Below are 24364 nucleotides of genomic sequence, written 5' to 3' on the forward strand. Positions count from 1 at the left end.
AAATCCAGCAGCACATCAAAAAGCTTATCCACCATGATCAAGTCAGCTTCATCCCTGTGATGCAAGCCTGGTTCAACATATGCAAATCAATAAATGTAATCCAGCACATAAACAGAACCAAAGACAAAAACCACATGATTATCTCAATAGATGCACAAAAGGTCTTCAACAAAATTCAACAGCCCTTCATGCTAAAAACTCTCAATAAACTAGGTAAACATGAAACATATCTCAAAATAATAAGAACTATTTATGACAAACCCACAGTCACTATCATACTGAATGGGCAAAAACAGAAAGCATTCCCTTTGAAAACTGGCACAAGACAGGGATGCCCTCCTCACCACTCCTATTCAACATAGTGTTGGAAGTTCTGACCAGGGCAATCAGGCAAGAGAAAGAAATGAGTGGTATTCAATTAGGAAAAGTTGAAGTCAAACAGTCCCTGTTTGCAGATGACATGATTGTATGTTTAGAAAACCCCATCATCTCAGCCCAAAATCTCAAGCTGATAAGCAACTTTAGCAAAGTCTCAGGATACAAACTCAATGTGAAAAAATCACAAGAATCCCTATACACCAATAACAGACAAACAGCCAAATCATGAGTGAACTCCTATTCACAATTGCTACAAAGAGAATAAAATACCTAGGAATCCAACTTACAAGGGATGTGAAGGACCTCCTCAATGAGAACTACAAACCACTGTTCAACGAAATAAAAGAGGACACAAACAGATGGAAGAACATTCCATGATCATTGATAGGAAGAACCAATATTGTGAAAATGGCCCAAAGTTATTTGTAGATTCAATGCCATCCCCATTCAGCTACCAATGGCTTTCTTCACAGAATTTGAAAAACCTACTTTAAATTTCATATGGAACCAAAAAAGAGCCCACATTGCCAAGACAATCCTAAGCCAAAGGAACAAAGCTGGAGGCATCATGCTACCTGACTTCAGACTATACTACAAGGCTACAGTAACCAACACAGCATGGTACTGGTACCAAACAGAGAGTTAGACCAATGGAACAGAACAGAGCCCTCAGAAATAACACCACACATCTACAACTGTCTGATTTTTGACAAACCTGACAAAAACAAGAAATGGGGAAAGGATTCCCTATTTAATAAATGGTGCTGGGAAAACTAGCTAGCCATATGTAGAAAACTGAAACTGGGTCCCTTCCTTACACCTTATACAAAAATTAATTCGAGATGGATGAAAGACTTAAATGTTAGATGCAAAAACCATAAAAGGCCTAGAGGAAAACCTAGGCAATACCATTCAGGACATAGGCATGGGCAAAGACTTCATGACTAAAACACCAAAAGCAATGGCAACAAAAGCCAAAATTGACAAATGGGATCTAATTAAACTAAAGAGCTCTGCATAGCAAAAGAAACTACCCTCAAAGTGAAGAGGCAACCTACAGAATGGGAGAAAATGTTTGCAATCTACCCATTTAACAAAGGGCTAACATCCAGAGTCTACAAAGGGCTTCAACAAACTTTCAAGAAAAAAACAAACAGCTCCATCAAAAAGTGGGCAAAGGACAGGAAAGGACACTTCTCAAAAGAAGACATTTATGTAGCCAATAGACACATTAAAATAATGCTCATCATCACTGGCCATCAGAGAACTGCAAATCAAAACTACAATGAGATACCATCTCATGCAATTCAGAATGGCGATCATTAAAAAGTCAGGAAACAACAGATGCTTGAGAGGACGTGGAGAAATAGGAATGCTTTTACACTGTTGGTGGGAGTGTAAACTAGTTCAACCACTGTGGAAGACAGTGTGGTAATTCCTCAAAGATCTAGAACAAGAAATACCATTAGACCCAGTGATCGCATTACTGGACATATACCCAAAGGGTTATAAATCATGCTACCATAAAGACACATGCACACATATGTTTAATGTGGCACTATTCACAATAGCAAAGACTTGGAACCAACCCACATGTCCATCCATAGACTGGATTAAGAAAATGTGGCACATATATATCAAGGAATACTATGCAGCCATAAAAAAGGATGAGTTCATATCCATTACAGGGACATGGATAAAGCTGGAAACCATCATTCTAAGCCAACTATCACAAGGACAGAAAACCAAACACCACATGTTCTCACTCATAGGTGGGAATTGAACAATGAGAACACTGACACAAGGAGGGGAACATCACACTCTGGGGCCTCTCATGGGGTGAGGGCCTGAGTGAGGGATAGCATTAGGAGAAATACATAATGTAAATGACAAGTTAATGGGTGCAGCAAACCAACATGGCACATGTATACCACTGTAACAAACCTGCACGTTGTACACATATGCCCTAGAATTTAAAGCATAATAATAAAAAAAAAAGGAATTTGAATAAACTAGAAATACTAAGGGGAAAAATAAAGTGAATTCCTGGAAAAAGTAACTCCATCTATTATTAATGCTCAGTGGGAAAATCATTTCAGTAATTTACTGCTGCCTATATGGATGCAGACATTAATCGGTGCAATGCTGATTAATAGCATTGTTCAGAGAAATTCACCTCTACAGATGCAAAGAATGAAAATTTAGGGAGGCTTCTAGTCAGTCACAAACAACTATTGCTCTTCATATTCTTTCTTGATTAAAAAAATGTACTGAACAAAGATTCTATCACACAAACCTATAATCATCCTTTTTTTTTTTTTTTTTTAGAGAGAGAATCTTGCTCTGTTTCCAAGCTAGAGTGCAATGGCATGATCTCAGCTCACTGAAAACTCCACGTGCTGGGTTGGAGCAATCTCCTGCCTCAGCCTCCTGAGGAGCTGGGATTACAGGAGCCCGCCACCAAGGCCGGCTAATTTTTGTATTTTTAGTAGAGATGGGGTTTCACCATCTTGGCCAGGTTGCTCTCGAACTCCTAACCTCGTGATCCACCCTCCTCGGCATCCCAAAGTACTGGGATTACAGGCATGAGCCACCACACCTGGCCAATACAGTCTTTTTTTTTTTTTTTTTTTAATACTTTAGGTTCCAGGGTACATGTGCACAATGTGTAGGTTTGTTACATATGAATACACGTGCCATGTTGGTGTGCTGCACCCATTAGCTCGTCGTTTACATTAGGTATATCTCCCAATGCTATCCCTCCCCCCAACCCCTCCCCACAATAGGACTCAGTATGTGATGCTCCCCTTCCTGTGTCCAAGTGATCTCATTGTTCAATTCCCACCTATGAGTGAGAACATGCGGTATTTGGTTTTCTGTTCTTGTGATAGTTTCCTGAGAATGATGGTTTCCAGCTGCATCCGTGTCCCTACAAAGGACACAAACTCATCCTTTTTTATGGCTGCATAGTATTCCATGGTGTATATGTGTCACATTTTCTTAATCCAGTCTGTCACTGATGGACATTTCGGTTGATTCCAAGTCTTTGCTATTGTGAATAGTGCCACAATAAACATACCTGTGCATGTGTCTTTATAGCAGCATGACTTATAATCCTTTGGGTATATCTCCAGTAATAGAATGGCTGGGTCAAATGGTATTTCTAGTTCTAGATCCTTGAGGAATGGCCACACTGTTTTCCACAATGGTTGAACTAGTTTACAGTCCCACCAACAGTGTAGAAGTGTTCCTATTTCTCCACATCCTCTCCAGTACCTGTTGTTTCCTGATTTTTTAATGATTGCCATTGTAACTGGTGTGAGATGGCATCTCATTGTGGTTTTGATTTGCATTTCTCCGATGGCGAGTGATAATGAGCATTTCTTCATGTGTCTGTTGGCTGTATGAATGTCTTCTTTTGAGAAATGTCTGTTCATATCCTTTGCCCACTTTTTGATGGGGTTGTTTGTTTTTTTCTTGTAAATTTGATTGAGTTCTTTATAGGTTCTGGATATTAGCCCTTTGTCAGATGAGTAGATTGCAAAAATTTTCTCCCATTCTGTAGGTTGCCTGTTCACTCTGATGGTAGTTTCTTTTGATGTGCAGAAGCTCTTTAGTTTAATTAGATCCCATTTGTCAATTTTGGCTTTTGTTGCCATTGCTTTTGGTGTTTTAGTCATGAAGTCCTTGCCCATGCCTATGTCCTGAATGGTATTACCTAGGTTTTCCTCTAGGGTTTTTATGGTTTTGGGTCTAACATTTAAGTCTCTAATCCATCTTGAATTAATTTTCACACAAGGAGTAAGGAAAGGATCCAGTTTCAGCTTTCTACTTACGGCTAGCCAGTTTTCCCCACACCATTTACTAAATAGGGAATCCTTTCCCCATTTCGTGTTTTTGTCAGGTTTGTCAAATATCAGATAGTCGCAGATCTGTGGTATTATTTCTGAGGGCTCTGCTTTGTTCCATTGGTCTATCTCTCTGTTTTGGTACCAGTTCCATGCTGTTTGGTTACTGTAGCCTTGTAGTATAGTTTGAAGTCAGGTAGTGTGATGCCTCCAACTTTGTTCTTTTGGCTTAGGATGGTCTTGGCAATGTGGGGCCTTTTTTGGTTCCATATGAACTTTAAAGCAATTTTTTCCAATTCTGTGAAGAAAGCCATTGGTAGCTGAATGGGGATGGCATTGAATCTATAAATTACCTTGGGCAGTATGGCCATTTTCATGATATTGATTCTTCCTATCCATGAGCATGGTATGTTCTTCCATTTGTTTATGTCCTCTTTTATTTCACTGAGCAGTGGTTTGTAGCTCTCCTTGAAGAGGTCCTTTACATCCCTTGTAAGCTGGATTCCTAGGTATTTTATTCTCTTTGAAGCTATTGTGAATGGGAGTTCATTCATGATTTGGCTCTCTGTCTGTTACTGGTGTATAAGAATGCTTGTGATTTTTGCACATTGATTTTGTATCCTGAGGCTTTGCTGAAGTTGCTTATCAGCTTAAGGAGATTTTGGGCTGAGATGATGCGGTTTTCTAAATATACAATCGTGTCATCTGCAAACAGGGACAATTTGACTTCTTCTTTTCCTAACTGAATACCCTTTATTTCTTTCTCTTGCCTGATTGCCCTGGCCAGAACTTCCAACACTATGTTGAGTAGGAGTGGTGAGAGAGGGCATCCCTGTCTTGTGCCAGTTTTCAAAGGGAATGCTTCCAGTTTTTGCCCATTCCGTATGATATTGGCTATGGGGTGTCATAAATAGCTCTTATTATTTTGAGATATGTTCCATCAATACCGAATTTGTGAGAGTTTTTAGCATGAAGGGCTGTTGAATTTTTTCAAAGGCCTTTTATACATCTATTGAGATAATCATGTGGTTTTTGTCTTTGGTTCTGTTTATATGCTGGATTACGTTTATTGATTTGCATATGTTGAACCAGCCTTGCATCCCAGGGATGAAGCCCACTTGATCATGGTGGATAAGCTTTTTGATGTGCTGCTGGATTCGGTATTCCAGTATTTTATTGAGGATTTTTGCATCAATGTTCATCAGGGATATTGGTCTAAAATTCTTTTTCTTTGTTGTATCTCTGTCAGACTTTGGTATAAGGATGATTTTGGCCTTGTAAAATGAATTAGGGAGGATTCCCTCTTTTTCTATTGATTGGAATAGTTTCAGAAGGAATGGTACCAGCTCCTCCTTGTACCTCTGGTACAATTCGGCTGTGAATCTGTCTGGTGCTGGACTTTTTTTGGTTGGTAGACTATTAATTATTGCCTCAATTTCAGAGCTTGCTATTGGTCTATTCAGAGATTCAACTTCTTCCTGGTTTAGTCTTGGGAGAGTGTAAGTGTCCAGGAAATTATCCATTTCTTCTAGGTTTTCTAGTTTATTTGCGTAGAGGTGTTTATAGTATTCTCTGATGGTAGTTTGCATTTCTGTGGGGTCAGTGGTGATATCCCCTTTATTATTTTTTATTGCATCTATTTGAATCATCTCTCTTTTCTTCTTTATTAGTCTTGCTAGTGGTCTATCATTTTTGTTGATCTTTTCAAAAAACCAGCTCCTGGATTCATTGATTTTTTTGGAGGGTTTTTTCTGTCTCTATCTCCTTCAGTTCTGCTCTGATCTTAGTTATTTCTTGCCTTCTGCTAGCTTTTGAATGTGTTTGCTCTTGCTTCTCTAGTTCTTTTAATTGTGATGTTAGGGTGTCAATTTTAGATCTTTCCAGCTTTCTCTTGTGAGCATTTAGTGCTATAAATTTCCCTCTACACACTGCTTTAAATGTGTCCCAGAGTTTCTTGTATGTTGTATCTTTGTTCTCTTTGGTTTCAAAGAACATCTTTATTTCTGCCTTCATTCCGTTATGTACCCAGTAGTCACTCAGGAGCAGGTTGTTCAGTTTCCATGTAGTTGAGCAGTTTTGATTGAGTTTCTTAGTCCTGAATTCTAGTTTAATTGCACTGTGGTCTGAGAGACAGTTTGTTGTAATTTCTGTTTTTACATTTGCTGAGGAGTGCTTTACTTCCGATTATGTGGTCAATTTTGGAATAAGTGCAATGTGGTGCTGAGAAGAATGTATATTCTGTTGATTTGGGGTGGAGAATTCTGTAGATGTCTATTAGGTCCACTTGCTTCAGAGTTGAGTTCAATTCCTGGATATCCTTGTTAACTTTCTGTCTCGTTGATCTGTCTAATGTTGACAGTGGGGTGTTAAAGTCTCCCATTATTATTGTATGGAGTCTAAGTCTCTTTGTAAGTCTCTAAGGACTTGCTTTATGAATCTGGGTGCTCCTGTATTGGGTGCATATATATTTAGGATAGTTAGTTCTTCCTATTGAATTGATCCTTTTACCATTATGTAATAGCCTTCTTTGTCTCTTTTGATCTTTGTTGGTTTAAAGTCTGTTTTATCAGAGACTAGGATTGCAACCCTTGCTTTTTTTTGTTTTCCATTTGCTTGGTAGATCTTCCTCCATCCCTTTATTTTGAGCCTATATGTGTCTCTGCACATGAGATGGGTCTCCTGAATACAGCACACTGATGGATCTTGACTCTTTATCCAATTTGCCAGTCTGTGTCTTTTAACTGGACCATTTAGTCCATTTACATTTAAGGTTAATATTGTTATGTGTGAACTTGATCCTGTCATTATGATATTGGCTGGTTATTTTGCTCACTAGTTGATGCAGTTTCTTCCTAGCATCGATGGACTTTACATTTTGGCATGTTTTTGCAGTGGCTGGTACCTGTTGTTCCTTTCCATGTTTAGTGCTTCCTTCAGGATCTCTTGTAGGGCAGGCCTGGTGGTGACAAAATCTCTAAGGATTTGCTTGTCTGTAAAGGATTTTATTTCTCCTTCACTTATGAAACTTAGTTTGGCTGGACATGAAATTCTGGGTTGAAAATTCTTTTCTTTAAGAACGTTGAATATTGGCCCCCACTCTCTTCTGGCTTGGAGAGCTTCTGCTGAGATTTCTGCTGTTAGTCTGATGGGCTTCCCTTTGTGGGTAACCCAACCTTTCTCTCTGGCTGCCCTTAAATTTTTTCCCTCATTTCAAGTTTGGTGAATCTGAAAATTATGCGTCTTGGGGTTGCTCTTCTCAAAGAGTATCTTTGTGGCGTTCTCTGTACTTTCTGAATTTGGATGTTGACCTGCCTTACTAGGTTGGGGAAGTTCTCCTGGATGATATCCTGCAGAATGTTTTCCAACTTTATTCCATTTTCTCCATCACTTTCAGGCACACCAATCAGACATAGATTTGGTCTTTTCACATAATCCCATACTTCTTGGAGGCTTTGCTCATTTCTTTTTACTCTTTTTTCTCCACACTTCTCTTCTCGCTTCATTTTAGTCATTTGATCTTCAATCGCTGATACTCTTTCTTCCAGTTGATCGAGTTGGTTACTGAAGCTTGTGCATTTGTCACATATTTCTCGTGTTATGGTTTTCATCTCTGTCAGTTCTCTTAAGGTCTTCTCTGCATTGATTATTCTAGTTATCTGTTCATCCATTCTTTTTCAAAGGGTTTTAGTTTCTTTGCACTGGTTACGTAGTTCCTCCTTTAGCTCTGAGAAGTTTGATCAATTGAAGCCTTCTTCTCTCAACTCATCAAAGTCATTCTCCATCCAGCTTTGTTCCCTTGCTGGTGATGAGCTGCGTTCCTTTGGAGGGGGAGATGTGCTCTGATTTTTTGAATTTCCAGCTTTTCTGCCCTGCTTTTTCCCATCTTTGTGGTTTTATCTGCCTTTGGTCTTTGATGATGGTGACGTACTGATGGGTTTTGGGTGTGGGTGTCCTGTTTGTCAGTTTTCCTTCTAACAGTCAGGACCCTCAGCTATAGGTCTGTTGGATTTTACCTGAGGTCCACTCCTGACCCTGTTTGCCTGGGTATCAGCAGTGGAGACTGCAGGAGATAGAATATTGCTGAACAGTGAGTGTTGCTGTCTAATTCTTGCTCTGGAAGCTTCGTCTCAGGGGTGTACCCCACTGTGTGAGGTGTGAGGTGTTGGTCTGCACCTAGTGGGGGATGTCTCCCAGTTAGGCTACTGAGGGGTCAGGGACCCACTTGAGCAGGCAGTCTGTCTGTTCTCAGATCTCAACCTCCATGCTGAGAGATCCACTGCTCTCTTCAAAGCTATCAGACAGGGGCATTTACCTCTGCCGAGGTTTCTGCTGCTTTTTGTTTAGCTATGCCCTGTCCCCAGAGGAGCAGTCTACAGAGGCAGGCCAGCCTCTTTGAGCTGCAGTAGGCTCCACCCAATTCGAGCTTCCTGGTGGCTTTGTTTACCCACTTAAGCCTCAGCCATGGTGGGCACCCCTCCCCCAGCCTCGCTGCCATCTTGCAGTTAGATCTCAGACTGCTGTGCTAGCAATGAGGGAGGCTCCATGGGCCTGGGACCCTCTGGGCCAGTTGTGGGATATAATCTCCTGGTGTGCCATTTGCTAAGACCCTTGGTAAAGTGCAGTATTAGAGTGGGAGTTACCTGATTTTCCAGATGTTGTGTGTCTCAGTTTCCCTTGGCAACAAAAGGGATTCCCTTCCCCCTTGTGCTTCCCAGGTGAGGCGATGCCTCACCCTGCTTCAGCTCTCACTGGTCGGGCTGCACCAGCTGACCAGCACCGATTGTCCAGCACTCCTCAGTGAGATGAACCCGGTACCTCAGTTGAAAATGCAGAAATCACTCATCTTCTGCGTCACTCACGCTGAGAGCTGGAGGCTGGAGCTGTTCCTATTCGGCCATCTTGGGCACGCCCCCAATATACTCATTTTTAAGGCAACTGTGATTGCCCTTTCTAACAGGCTAAAGTGCTTATACAATTAGGACAAAGTTACTACCTACCATAAAATGTATTTTAACTGAGATACTATGAAATGAAACCTCCAACCAAGAGAAAGCTCAAAGACTGAAGATGACCACTAAGTTAAATATAGAAATCACAGAGGGTAAAAATTTGGAATGAAACACCCAAAAATTCCATTTAAGGTGAAGAAGACAAGATAATAAATTCCTTGATATATTCCAACTTTCCTGGGTTTACAATCTGAAACAAATACTAATATCAGTAGCTATTACCCCACCTCACAGGACTGTGAATCTTGGTGATGACCATCGTGGTATCAGGATCTTTGTTTTTGAGAAGAGCAAAATCTGTCAAGAACTCATAGGTCCAGGATGGTTAATGTGAAAATGATATCAGATGTAAATATATTGTAGCAGTATGGCTTAAAAATAGGATGCTGGCTGTGATATTCAGATGGGAGGCAAAGATATTTAAGATGCAGGAATGGGCAGGACACAGTGGCTCAGGCCTGTCATCCTAGTACTTTGGGAGGCTGAGGTGGGCAAATGACTTGAGCCCAGGAGCTCGAGACCAGCCTGAGCAACATGGAGAGACCCCACCTCTACAAAAAACACAAAAATTAACGGGGTGTAGTGGTGCGTGCCTGTAGTCCCAGCTACTTGGTAGGTTTAGTTGGAAGGATCACCTGAGCCCAGGGAGATCAAGGCTGCAATGAGCCATAATCATGCCACTGTACTCTAGTCTAGGCCAGAGTGCAACCCTGTTTCAAAAAAATAAAGATTCATAGATGTAGGATGCTCACATGAAAAATGGTGTGAGCTCCATGAGGGCAGGTGCTTGGTCAGTTGTGGTCACTGTTGTATCTTTAGTATCTATAGCTGTGCCTGGGATACAACAGATGCATGATAAATAGCTGTTGAGGGATGAATGAATGCTGAATGTTGACTAATTGGCTGGCCCAGCCATCCCTGCATCTTGTCTCTCAGCCTTTTTTTGCAGGGTACTTCCCTCCAACTTTCTTTTCACACAGGGCCATGTAGTACCTCACCTACCCCATGTCTCTTCTTCTTATTTACTTTTGTCTAGCCAATTTATGGGGTTGCTCAGCAAATGTTTTGACTCCAATTGGGAAAACAAGCTCTTAGTGCCAACATTGTCACCTGGCCCAGACTCCCAAAACAAGCCTGGTGTTGAAGGAAATGTCAACTGAAATGGTTTGGTCTGCCCCTCTGGTAGACCAAAAACAACACATCTGGATATTGAATCTGAGTTTCTTCATTGTCTTTCCAGAGAAACCCCTCTTGATCCCCCACTCAGAGCCACTTCCACCTTCAGTGGCTGTAGAATTCTGTAAGACAGCAGCTCTCTACTACCTAAAACAAAAGTGGAAAATTTAAATGATACTTAAACTGGAGTCACTCTCTCCTGAAAGTGAAGAATGAGAAAACTAGACACAATTTCTTTATCTGTAATATGAAAGAGTTTTAGATTAATGGTATTCCTTGGGTATAATCTGTCCTCAGTGTGTTGTGATTTGCCCATTGTATCAGGGTTCTCCAGAGAAATGGAACCAATCAGATATATATGTAGATATGTCAATATCTATAGATATGTAAGAGGAAATTATTATGGGAATTGGCTCATGTGATTATGGAGGTAAAGAAGTCCCATCCTGTGCCACATGCAAGCTGTAGAACCAGGGAAGCTGGTGGTGTAATTCAGTCGGAGTCCAAATGTCTGAGAATCAAGGAAGCTGATGGTATAACTTTCAGATCAAGGCCAAAGGCCTGAGATCCTAGGAGGCCACTGGCATAAGTCTGAGTTTGAAGGCCCAAGAACCTGGAGTTCTGATGTCCAAGGGCTCTAGAAGATGGATGGTCCACCTCCAGCAGAGAACATGAATTTACCTTTTCTCTGCCTTTTTGTTCTATTCTGGCCCTCGAAGGATTAAATGGTGCCCACTCACTTGGAGTGAGGTTGGCTCTTCCTTACACAGTTCACTCATTCCAATGCCAGTCTCCTCCAGAAACACCCTCACAGACACCAAAATAATGCTTTACCAGCGACCTGGTATATTAGTCCATTCTTGCAGTGCTATACAGAAATACCTGAAACTGGGTAATTTATAAAGAAAGAGGTTTAATTGACTCACAGTTCTGCAGGCTGTACAGGAAGCATGGCTGGAAGTTTCAGAAAACTTTCAATCATGGCAGAAGGCAAAGCAAATGCACCTTACCTGGCCAGAGCAGGAGTAAGAGAAAGAAGGGTGAGGTGCTACACACTTTAAAACAACCAGATCTTGTGAGAACAAACACACTCTCATGAGAACCGCAAGGGGGAAGTCCGCCGCCATGATCCAATCACCTCCCACCAGGTCCCTTTACCAACATTGGGGTAGAGACACAAATCCAAATCCCTTAACCCAGTAAAATCAGATCTAAAATTAACCATCACACCTATAGAAAAAACTTTTAAAACATAAATTAGTTGCCAACATTTAAAAAACAGGAAATTTCAGAGAAACAACAGCTAGAGTCAAGTTGTAACTCCAGCAGAATCAAAGTTGGAGCGGAGTCAGATTCCTTCTCTAGTGGAACTGTGTGCTTTCCCCCTGTCTTCACTACTCCCTACCTTCTCTCGTTTTGTTTAGTCTTCAAGGCCCATGTGAGCTGCTGGGGTGGCAGGCCTGCCTAACTCACTGTTCTGCCTGATTCCTGTGGGGACATTGGGATCTCTGAATTCAGTGACTAAAATCAATTCTAGCTCTCTGATTCTGGAGTATTTTAACAAGTCACTGCTGAAACCTTGCATAGGATTACTCTATCATGATACTCAAAGTACCTACAAATGCTCTGAAGACATTGTTAAGATGCAAATTCTAATCCAGTAGGTCTGGTATGGGGCCTGAGAGGCTGTATTTCCATCAAGCCTCCCTGTGATGCTGATATAGAGACCACATTTTGCAGCAAGGCCCCCTACTTGCCTCCGAATTCTCTTCCATTAGAGTTTTGGAGATTAGAGTCAGCCAGGGAGTGTTTTAAAAATATACCAACACCCAGTCTGCATGCCCAGAGATCTGAATTATTTAGTTTGGGGTGGGTCCAGGGATTGGTTTTTTTTTTTTTTTAATGTCTCAGATTATTCTAATGTGTCTTCAGGATTAAGAACCACTGCACTGGGCTGGGTGTGGTGGTTCATGCCTGTAATCCCAACACTTTGGGAGGCTGAGGCGGGTGGATCACAAGGTCAGGAGATCGAGACCATCCTGGCCAACATGGTGAAACCCCGTCTCTACTAAAAATACAAAAATTAGCTGGGCGTGATGGCATGTGCCTGTAATCCCAGCTACTCAGGAGGATGAGGCAGGAGAATCGCCTGAACCAGGGAGTTGGAGGTTGCAGTGAGCCGAGATTATACCATTGCACTCCAGCCTGGTGACAGAGTGAGACTCCATCTCAAAATACACACAAAACACAAACAAACAAACTACTGCACTAAGTGGCATTCATCCTCAATGTCAAACTTCACCTTCTAGGCTGAATCTTAGCTTTAATATAAAGGCATTACATTTGTGTTGTTTTCAAAGGATAGACCGTAATGGTTACTGAGAGAGTTGGTGTGTGCAGAGGGGCCCCTTGGTACCTCAGTTGAGTCCCCCTTTCCCACCCATCTAAGTACCTGCAAGCTGCTGCTGCTCAGATTTCTGAGCCAGTTCTCTCTGTCACTTCATCGGCTGCCCTTGATTTTGAGCCCCCATGAACAAAACCTGGTTACATCTCTCATGCCTTGGCTCACTGGCCTGAATTTCTCAACTTCAAAGTGAAAACCTTCTAACAAACTTTTAACACAAGCCTCCATGTCTATCTCCAAGGACTCCTGAGGTCTGGCACACCTTTTCAAGTTTATTTACTTCCACCTACATCCCTACAATAATCTGGGAGGGCTCAAAAGAGGGACTGGAGGTCAGGAGCGACTACAAAGAGAAAACATCTAGATCAAGTCTTCAAGAATAAAAAGCAGTCATTCTTTTAACTGAATAAGGTGGAGGTGGCCATTCCTATATCTTAATAGAAAAAAACATATAAAAACAAGGAATTGTGTCTTTGTCCTTAGTTCCCAGTATGGAAATGTCCCATATTTGACACATGCTTGATAAACCCTGGTAAGTTTATTAATGGAGTGGAGTTGCTTCTGTGAGACTGCTTGTTCTTACCAAGTGAAATGAGGTGTGGAAGGCAACTACGACTTAACTGCGTTTAAGTGAGACTCCCTGAACCTGCTCACAGCCTGGGCCTGGCTGTCCCTATTTCTCCTTGGCTCTCTGAATGCATTTCTTTCTTTCTTTCTTTTTTTTTTTGAGACGGAGTCTCGCTCTATCGCCCAGGCTGGAGTGCAGTGGCACAACTTTGGCTCACTGCAAGCTCCGCCTCCTGGGTTCACGCCATTCTCCTGCCTCAGCCTCCCGAGTAGCTGGGACTACAGATGCCCGCCATCATGCCTGGCTAATTTTTTGTATTTTCAGTAGAGATGGGGTTTCACCATGTTAGCCAGGATGGTCTTGATCTCCTGACCTCTTGATCTACCTACCTCGGCCTCCCAAAGTGCTGGGATTACAGGCATGAGCCACTGCGCCCGGCCTGAATGCATTTCTTTCAGTGCACTGAGGGAAAGGTACACGAATGACTGTTCCTTCTTGCCCCATGCCTTCTACACATACACATATCTTTCCTCTTCCCTGGTTTCTAGGCTTGGGTTCCGACTCTTAGTATGAAGACCATTCATGAGCATACTTCGCTGAAAAATGTGGTGAAAATCATTCCACACACAACATCACTTACACCTATGTACCTCACTTCCTCCAGGATGTGGGGCTTTGTTTTCCAGAAACTGCTGAGAATTTATGACCTGGAACTTGTTGATAGGTAGTTGAGGAATGGGATCTTAGAGTCTGTAGGAAAGGAGTATGCCACTCCCTGGACCACTCTGGGCTCAGGACACACCCTCTATACTTCCCCCATGCCCCAAGGCCTTTCAGAATCTGAGAAACAGCCAGAGGCTTGATAGTTGTCCTATTTAGAGACAGGCTGGACTCTTCCCACCCCTATCTTCAGAGGAATGGAACTAGAACTTACTACATCTTGGTGCCTATAAAAACAGGCACATGACTTTTTTGGTCTCTTAGAACTACCGCCTCTTTCCTGATGAAGAAAAGAGGGCAAGATGACTTGGCTCAGTGGGGGAGTTTGCTCTCTCCTCTGACAGTTTTGTAATATTTCTCTTCCCTCATTTTGTTGTCCAAAATCTTCCATCTCCCAGCCAGAATGTTATGATAGAATTCATAAGGCCTGTCTGCTGAGAGTTTAAAAGAATACTCACGTAGGAAGTCCAATAAATGTTTAATAAACATCACTACAAGCTAGGAATGGACACTGGAGACAAAGTGGTGAATAAGGTGGCATGGCCCTTGCCCTCTCCCAGCTTACAGTTTAGGGAGAACTAATTTGCATTATTAGTATACCAGAGCCCATGCAACTGAAGACAATATTGTTTGGAGTGGAATTGACCAACAAGCTTCAACTCATTTACAATTATATAGATAAAACTTTTTGCTTTGCCATTTTCAATTCTCCCTGCTAGTCTTTATACTAGGATTTGCTTCTTTCTTCTTGGGATCTTAATTTTGATTCATCAATTAGTCAGCCAGAGTACATCCTCAAATGATTTTTTCAAGATGAAATACATAGGAGGTATATTTTTGAAATCTTTGTCTAGAAGTGTACTTCTGTTGCCTTAAGAGATGAAAAACAATGTGTATAATATTCTTAGTTTATAATTTTCCCTTCAACATCTTGTAAACACAGCACCATTATTTTTCTGGCATTTACAATTGCATAAACAAGTTGAAAGTTTGTCTGATTTTGTTCATTTGTGGTTATATTTTTCTGGTTAGATGCATGCAGATTTATTCACTTATCCTTGTAATTCAAGGTTTTGTTAGATTTTTTATTTTTTATTTTTTTTTTTAGAATATTCTTTGGCTGAACCAAGGGGGCCCTTCTCATCTATGAATTCAGGAACTTTTTTCTTCCTGGAAAAGTTGTCTTTTTCATCATGATTATTGCTTCTGTTCTAACTACTCTAGTTTTTACACTTAATCTTAGCCCAAAGGTTGAGAAGCAATTAACTTCTTAGGGTTTTTTTAATAAAAGAAATCTGCAGTTCTTGGTTGGCTCCCTGCATCCTTTGAATAATACTTTCTTACCCACCATTTCTTTATTCATTTTAACGTATTTCTTTTCCCCTGCTTTTCACTATCTTCTGGAACAATTTCTAGGCTTATCCTCCACATTACTGATTTAAATTCTACCCTGTTAGTTCTGCTGTTTATTACTCTGATGCAGATTTAAATTGTGCTACTCCAAGTGTTGTTTCCTTGCAGTCCTATTTTACCACTCCCAGTTCCCTTTCTTCTCAACATTTTCATTTTCATGTTGTATCATGTGGTATGGTTGTTGTACTATTAGCCCTTCACTTCACAGTGTCCCATATATGGCTTTCTGTTTTTGTTTCATTAAAGTCATGTATTATTGAGGATGCTATTTTCTAAAAATGTATTTAACTATTTTCTAAAAATTTATCCTTCCAGTAAGTCATTTCTATTATTACACAGTCCCTCTAAGTCATAGTTCTAAAGGTCTCTGGGGAATGTGTGAGATTGATTTCTGGCCCCCTCCTGAGAGATACCGATTCAGCAGGCATGCTGGCACAGATGGTGCCCAGAACTCAAGCAGTTCCATGGTCCACTGGATTGCAGATTCCGTTACCTTAGGTCTATGAGACAGGTGTGCACAGCATACAGCACAATTCCTGGTTGCTCGCAGGCAAGCATTACATTGGCTCTGCTGGAAAGATGTGTAATTTTTTTCCCTGCTTCCAAGCCTTGATCTTCGACATGCTAAACCAATCAAATACATTAAAAACTCAGATCCCCTGCAAGCATACTACCAGAGATTTTTGTCTCTGCCCTTGTCTACAGTGCTTTATGTGAGGAACCTAAATCAGCAATGCTCTACCACTGTCAGTCCCCAGCTGGGCTCTACCTGAATAAGCATATGTTGAGGTGGAGGAGGGAGCCAGGAGTTCCATGCTCAGCAGAGTACCTACATCTTCTGTCTCTGAACAAAGCAGAAAAGGAAAGCAGAGAACAGTGTGTGAGATCTTCCACCCCATCTCAGGTGAGTGAATAGAGCTGCCTTATGTTACAAAAGGAAGTACAGCTAATTTGTGGATATTTTGCTAGATTATTCCCCCCTTCAATTTGGATCCAGCAGCTATATTAAAAATGCCTATTTATCAAGCTGGAGTGCACATTCAACAGGAAAGGAAACTTATCAAGAATAATCCAAAATGGAATATAGGATGCTTTGGAAAGGGGGAAAAAGGGATGGTAAGAAAATGGACTCTTCTTACCCAGTTCTCACAATTGTGCTCCAGTATCCAGGTGGTTTCAGATCATTCCTTTTACTTGTCTTTCTTTTCCTTTCGTCTTGTATATTACAACGGAGCCTTCTCTTATTTCTCCTACTCCCTTTCCAACCAGACTGTCCCTGGAAGGCAATTTCATGCTCTACTTTCTCCAGTGCTAGAACCTCAGAGCCCTTTGGAAGACTCTATCTTGGCCCCGGGGAACTTACTTAAACCTGTCTCAGCAGCAAGTGCCTTTCCTCGGGTAGATGCAAACACTGCTGCTGTCTATCAAGTTCCTTTCTACCCACACACTTTTCCAATTACCTCCCTGAGCCTTCTTCTCTCCCCTACGCTGCCCGGCTCCTTATACAGCTGTCATCACTTAGGTATATATTTTGTGCTTATGTGACTTATGTTATTGTGTATTTCCATTATATCTGTCCTATTTCCAGTTATATTGCACACTCCTTTGGTCCTCCATCTCCTTTGTAACTTCTCAGTCTGTTGTGTTTGCTGCCCACACATGGCGGTCCCTCAAATTGAGATGATTACATATTTCCTTTTGCACACACACCCCCAACTATAATGACAGGTCTTTTTCTTCTGCAGTTTCTTGTTTCTTAAGCATTTCTAATTTCTCTGGTACTAGAAGTCAGAAAACCTTTGTTCTTCTCCACTTGTTTCTACTGCCCTGTAACTTTATTCGAGTCATTTAACATTGGTGAGCTGTGGATTCTAACATATCTTTGCAGGGTGGGGTGGGGGTGGGGTGAGGATTATAATGGCTTCCCCTTAGGGTCGCTACTGCTAATGAGTTCCTATTGTGTTCCTGGGTAAGCTGAGGTTTCAGAATTCCTGATCAGCAATTGTTTTGTTATTTGACATTCCCCTGCTTCTGGGTCACTAGAGTACATATTGACTGAGACGTCTTCTTGCCTTCACAACAGGTGAGCATAGCTCTTCAAATAGGAAGCCCTTGGCCTTATAAAAGTCACAAGAAACATTATCTGCAGGGTGTTTGAGATCTCTGGAGGCCAGCAATACCTCTTCTGAGCACACTGCTTTAAAGGGCAGGATGGGAAAGGACATCCTAAATGATATAGGCAAAGCCTTTCCATATGGAGAGGAGGAATACAGCCCATGGTTCAAGCTCCCACTTACATCCCCTGCCCAGAACCGAATCATTCCCAAATTCTCAAATTGGTTATAGTACTAAACCCCCAGTGCAGTCATACAATATCTTCTATGGCTGCTATTTCATTGCAAAATATTGTGTACTTAGCCTTTATCCTAGGGTAGCTCCGTGGTGTCAAATTCCTTCCAGTAATAGCATTGGCTTTTCCAGTGCCTGATTCCAAATGAATCATATATAGTCTTATTTCCGAAATTGACATCAACTGATGTTAGGCCCAAGGTTTATATAATAGCTAAGTTGTTTATGGACACTATCCCAATATAACCTTCTCTCAAGCCACAGTGTCCTCTCCAATGAGGGTTGAGTTGCAATTCTAGGTGTCTACTGCTGGCTGGAGCCTCACTCAGTTTCTAAACATTCAAATCTAAGTCCTAGCATACTACCTGGTACAAAGTAGATCCTCAAAAATATATGTGGAGTAAAGGAATACACAAGCCCCAAGAGGAATCTTATGAAAAATTATCTAATTTCAGTGTGAAGTATATGGAAAGACTGGTTCTCTCCTCCAGATAGCAAGTGATTAAGAACAGCCAATTCCCTCATTCTCAAGTGTGACTTGGGCTGGAATACAGAGAGGGTTCCAACTTGCTAAGCAGTCTTGTTAACTCGATTCTCCCATTGCAGTTTCCTTTGGTGCCAGCTCCAATTGGCAGTTCCTGGAAGTTCCCAGCAACAGCATCTCCTGATGGTGGTAATTACTGTTGACTGTTCTGGGAATGGCAGCCACTCCTATAAAATCTTCAGTGTCTGTTATGTCCCTGAAGATGCACCATGCAACATTTTCAGCACCATTCCTACAGAGCAGTCCAAAGCTGGAGCAGTGCTCTTTGAGCAACTTCCATTTGTGGTTGCTCCAAGTCCTCAGCTGCCTTGCTGCTCAAAGTGTGGTCCGTGGATTGGAAGCACTGGAATCACTTGGGAGATTGTTAGAAATGCAGGACCTTGGAGTACACCCCAGACCTACTGAAACAGAATCTGCATTTTAACAAGATCCCAGGTGTTTCCTATGCGCATTAAAGTTCAAGAAACATTTCCCCACTACAGTTCTAATTCAATAGGTCCAGGTCTAGGGTGGGGCCCCAAATTCTGCATTTTTGAACAAGGTCCCAAGTGACGATGCAGCTAGTCCAGGGACCACCCTTCAAGTAGCAGAGCTTTAGATTTGTTAGGGAAGAAAGAGTATGTAAATTCCCCACTCACCACCACCACCACCATCATCACCATCACCTGTGGCTGCTCCCAAAGGCAAGGGACAGATGACCAGTGCTTCCTTAGCCTACTAGGACACTGTTTTTCAGTCCCAGCTGCACACCAGACAGAATCACCTGGGCAGTTTTTAACAATACCGACTCCTTGGCTCATCACCAGAGTGTCTGGTTTGAATGACGTGGGAAGGAACCCAAATGTTGGAATTGTTCCGCAATTCCTTAGGTGATTCTAATGGGTGGAAAACTACTGGCCTTGGGTGAGCTCTTAAAATTAGTCAAGGTGCTCTCTGCTTCCCGCTTCCACCAAATTCTCTTACCTCTCCTGCAGGTCTAATCTCTTGTATCTGAAAAGTTTTAGCTAAATTCCTAATTCTGCTTCAAGTGCAACAAGAACACTTGTGTAAATCAATTTCTACCAGCGCCTGGGTAGTATTCTAAGAAAACTCTAATAATGACTTCATGGTGCATTAACAGATGATTCCCTTTCACAAGCTTCATGAAACTAATTCTGTAAAGTGCCATTCTTTCAACAACTCTAGGAGAAACCCTCAGTCTTCCTGTTTCACATGTTGAGAGGAATTTCCTAAGAGAAAAACATGAGATTCAGCTTTCCTGTATCCTTGAGTTTCATCCTCAATCTGCATGCTGGTTTATCAATTTTTTTCCCCACATCACTTCATTATATTTTATATCCCTGTGGTCTTCTCAGGGAATTCCCGCAGGAGTTCCCTGGCTCCTCTCTTCATTCCTGAGGGCAGTGCTGGAGTTAGAGGGTGACAATTACTTCCCTGCTTTTCTGCTCCAAGCCCCAAAGCAGTTGACAGGTAGACAAGGGAGGCTGGGGCTCTGAGCTGGGGCCAAGAATGTCTGCTCTATTGCTGATAAAGCTAGACGAAGAGCCCCAGTCTGCACCTAAGATTTCTCACACAGCCCTATTTAACATTTCCCAACCAAACTGCAGGCTCTCCCTTTGCCAAGACAAAGTCCAGTCCCAGGAAACTTCCAGAGACAGAGAAAGCTTGCTTCTTGGAAAGTGAGAATGGAAGGGGTTGAACTGCACGTGTCCATTTCTCCATCTCAAACTCACCAATTAGAGAAGCAGGAAGAGAAGAAAAGATGTCATATTCCCAACACACAAAGAGGTGGTGGCAAAATGTCCCGCTGTAGGGCTAAGATGGGAACTCCAGGAGCAAGCCTTAGCACGATGAGACGGCCATCTTGCTCAGTGTGCCTCAGAAAGCAGGTGGCTGAGATGCAAAGCCTGATTGGCCCTCAGAGACCCGGCAATGAAACAGCCAGCCAATCAGGCTCTCCCCTTGGTGCCACGGCCAAGCCCCTGCGAGGTCGCCCTGAGAGCACCATGAGTCCACTCTCCAGCCTGACAGTGGTTATCACCAGATGTGATGGACTTGGGGAGGGTTCGTATTTGCAGTAGAAATGCAGAGTGTTTTAAAAGAAATGTATTTCTCTGACACTTACACTCGGCCAGTGGCATTCTGTGTGGGTCAATGAGACCTTGAAAAGCTGCTATAATTGAAAGAAGAGGTGCTCGGTGCCAAGCAGTTTTCCAGTAAAATGACTTAACAAGGCGTGGGTTTGTGGTGGGGGGGGAGGTGTGCATGGGGAGGGGACAGGGGGCAGAATACAATGATGACCAGAAGAAGGGACAGACTTTTAAGAAGTCACTGGAAAAGACTGTCGCGCCTAATTCCAGAGAAACAATACGAGTCAGAGGCCTTCTCTGCTTTGCTAACTGGAACAGTGACTGAGGGTAGGAAAGGAGGGAGGGAGACTGGTGCCCACAGAGTGGGGAGGGCTTGAGGTTCACAGTGGATACATTGCTGACATTAAGCCAAGACTCAGCTAATTGCCTATGATTGTTTTCTCTTTTCACATTTATTCATCTAAGCTGGGGATGTCTCCCAGGCACCACAGATATAATTAGAGTTGGGTTTTTGTCTCTCTCAGACTTGGACTCCTCTTTAAAAAGTTAGCAGAAATATAGAAATCTTTGGTTTTAAAAATATTCAAATGATTTTCTAGAAGCATCCTCAAAGTCAATAGATGTAAGTTTCATAGCAACTTATTTTCTAAAAATGAAAACAGAAAGTGGAAAGTCAGTACCATGAGGGGTGCATAAAAATGGAAGCTAAGTAACTGTTCTATATAAATAATTGCAGAAGGTATGGCTGTTTTCATTACCTAGTAGCCCTGAAGCCCCTTTAAGCTAATTAATGCAGCTAGAAGCAGTCAGGGATGTAGTAAGGGGAATGAGACCTGCCTCATCCATTGCTATAAACAGGCCCTGTGTTAGGACTTATGTGCTTGTTTTCTTTTCTTTTATCCCTCTGAACAAAAATACTTAAACTCTAAGTGGAGACTTTTCACAGCACAAAACTTGCGTCATATGTTTAAAAGCCGTGGCAAAGTCATCTTTCGGCAGAAGTTGTGTAGCCTTAAACAAGTCATGCCCTGGTGTGCGTCCTTCAGTAGGGGGATGGTTCTCAGGTTTACCATATGGTGCATGCAGTCAGTCTCATGACTCATTTTGGACTTGGCACTGGGAAGGGTTCAGAAAGGTGCAGAACATGCAAATGGCTTTGAGGATGAGTGCTCACTCCCCAGTAAGGGGATATCCCCACCTGCATACAAATAGTCCAGGCCACTGTTTTCCAAACATAATGAACCTACAATGCTGTCCCCTCTAGAAGCTTCTGGATGCTCAGCAGTTTGCCTCCTGGTTTAGTCCAAAACACTATGTCCAAAGCATAATCTCTTTTTCAAGGACATTTAAGAAAATATATTTTAAGCTTCACATTGGCCTCTTGATTTGTAATGATTTTCTCAAATGTGTTTGAGAGGAGATGAAAGGAATTTTAAACTAGGTAGATTTCACATATAAAGTGAATTGGCTTCATCTGTGTACTCATGAAACAGAACCATGAGCTTGAAAAGATCCTAAATGTCAACCAAAACACCACTGCAGATATGGAAGATCCACTGCATATATGGGAAACCCACATTGGCATACAACCTATTCTTGAACAGGCCTGAAATAGCTCAACTTCATGAAGCACTTCAAAGCACTGCTGCAATTTTCTAAAAGTCTTTTGGTTAAGTAGCAATGCTAAAGAAAAATAGAATTTTCCATGAACAGAAAAATAATGTTCAAGTTTATATCAGAGCAGGAATCAGCTTTTCTCTTCTGTGAATAACATTTGGGCCTGAAGCCAATAAATGTACCATTTGAGTCCTGGTTTATAAACACACACACACACACACACACACACACATACACACACACACACACACACAGAAGGAAGGGTTTGTTACCCTGAGTATGAATCCCACTGGCTTGTCTTCAGAATCAAACTGTAGGTCTAATAAGTCATATGGTTTAATTTCAAGAACCTACTCAGGGTTGGGCTGGGATGTAATGTACATGTTTCCCTAATCCTGTTTGGTTTTGCTAATATATATAATGATATCTTTAAGCTTGTTCCTAAGTTATGCCCACTGCTGGGGGTCCAGTGAACAGCTAGGGTGGCCTAACCAAGCCAACATGCATAAGAACTGTGGACGCTACTGAATGAGTGAAGGGATCAAGGATCAGGAAGAGTTTGCCCCAATTAGAAAAATCCTAGTTGTAGAATGGGAAGGAGGAATGTTGAACCACCCACTGTTTTTATTTTATGACATTCCCCAACTGGACTCAGGACTCACTAATGGGGAAAATCGGCTGAAGGTTAAACACTGAAAGAGATCTATGTGGTGGGCATTTGTTGTTTTGTTCACCCGGAACAGCACTGTCCTCTTTTTAGTAGGATGCTGATGGGGCTGCCAACCATAGTTCCTCATACTTTGGCCACAGTGAATGGTTCAGTGATGCACATATGACCCAACCATAGTCAATAGGCTCTTCCCTAAGATATTCCCAGTAAGAGCCCTCTGAGTTTTGTGGTTCTGAAGCTTTGAGGATGTAGGCCCAGGGCTGGTGTTAATGTTGAAGCTTCCAGCCTCATGGGGACAAGTCTAAGGGAATAAATTTAACACAGAGAAACAGAGACCAAAAGAAAAAAAAGAAAAGAAAAGAAAAGAAAATGAAATGAAAAATGAAGAGAGAAGGAGTGAATTCTCTAACATTTGATATTCTGAATCCAGTGGTTGCTGAGGCGCTCTACCCACTGCCTTTTCCCTACTTTGGTTACATCAATCAATAAATAGCCCTCCCTTTGGTTAATTTAGGTTTCTAAATTTAAAATTGGGTTTCTCTGCCCCTCTATAAAATGTTGAGAGCACAGATGGTGCTTTTTGGGAGCTTCTCTAACAGAGGATTCACAAAAACCTCCTTGCTTGGGACTATTGTAAAACTTATTACGCTTTTCTGAGAATAAAAGAGGGTGCTATTAACAATTAACAATTATATCAGGACAACAGGCATAAGCTAGAAATATATGGCCACTCTTAGTGAAAGATCAAACTTGGCCTGTTGTTGTGGTTGGTGCCCAGCAGAATAGTGGCAAAGACTGTAATACCTGGTGGGGAACTGAGGTATCTGGTGCACTCAGCTGGAGTGGACCATTCATGAGCTTGGAAGAACACTAAAGAAAAATCTTGGTCTGGCTGGGCACCGTGCTACAGCCTGTAATCCTAGCAGTTTGGGAAGCCAAAGCAGGAGGATTGCTTGAGCCCAAGAGTTCAAGACCAGCCTGGGCAAAGTGGCAAAAAAAAGAAAAAAGAAGGCCGGGCGCGGTGGCTCAAGCCTGTAATCCCAGCACTTTGGGAGGCCGAGACGGGTGGATCACGAGGTCAGGAGATCGAGACCATCCTGGTGAACATGGCGAAACCCCGTCTCTACTAAAAAATACAAAAAACTAGCCGGGCGAGGTGGCGGCGCCTGTAGTCCCAGCTACTCGGGAGGCTGAGGCAGGAGAATGGCGTGAACCCGGGAGGCGGAGCTTGCAGTGAGCTGAGATCCGGCCACTGCACTCCAGCCCGGGAGACAGAGCGAGACTCCGTCTCAAAAAAAAAAAAAAAAGAAAAAAGAAAAAAGAAAGCCAGAAAGCCAGGCCTGGTGGCATGTGCGTATAGTTTTAGCTACTCAGGACGCTGAGATGGGAAGATCACTTGAGCCCAGGAGGCAGAGGTTGCAGTGAGCTAAGATCATGCCACTACACTCCAACCTGGGGGACAGAGCAAGACCCTGTCTCAAAAAATTAGATGAAAATAAAATAAAATAAAACCCGTGGCAGCATTTGTGTGAAGTTTGAGGTCCCCTATTATTCTGGTGTTATGAGCATGACGTGACT

The 24364-nt window shown here is 42.2% G+C and overlaps 1 long non-coding RNA gene across 1 annotated transcript in view; it reads right to left on the reverse strand.

Moving 5' to 3' along the window:
* The window catches only part of LOC144341414 (uncharacterized), a 47370-nt gene extending 27101 nt beyond the window's left edge, over positions 1–20269 (reverse strand). Inside the window, exons 1-2 of the long non-coding RNA XR_013418333.1 lie at positions 20143–20269; positions 16656–16792 (exon numbers count right to left, since the gene is read on the reverse strand). This is a non-coding gene — a long non-coding RNA (uncharacterized LOC144341414). The remainder of the gene's footprint in view (positions 1–16655; positions 16793–20142) is intronic.
* Between the last annotated feature and the right edge of the window lie 4095 nt (positions 20270–24364).

The sequence above is a fragment of the Macaca mulatta genome, chromosome 6, assembly GCF_049350105.2.
Source record: "Macaca mulatta isolate MMU2019108-1 chromosome 6, T2T-MMU8v2.0, whole genome shotgun sequence".
NCBI lineage: Eukaryota > Metazoa > Chordata > Mammalia > Primates > Cercopithecidae > Macaca > Macaca mulatta.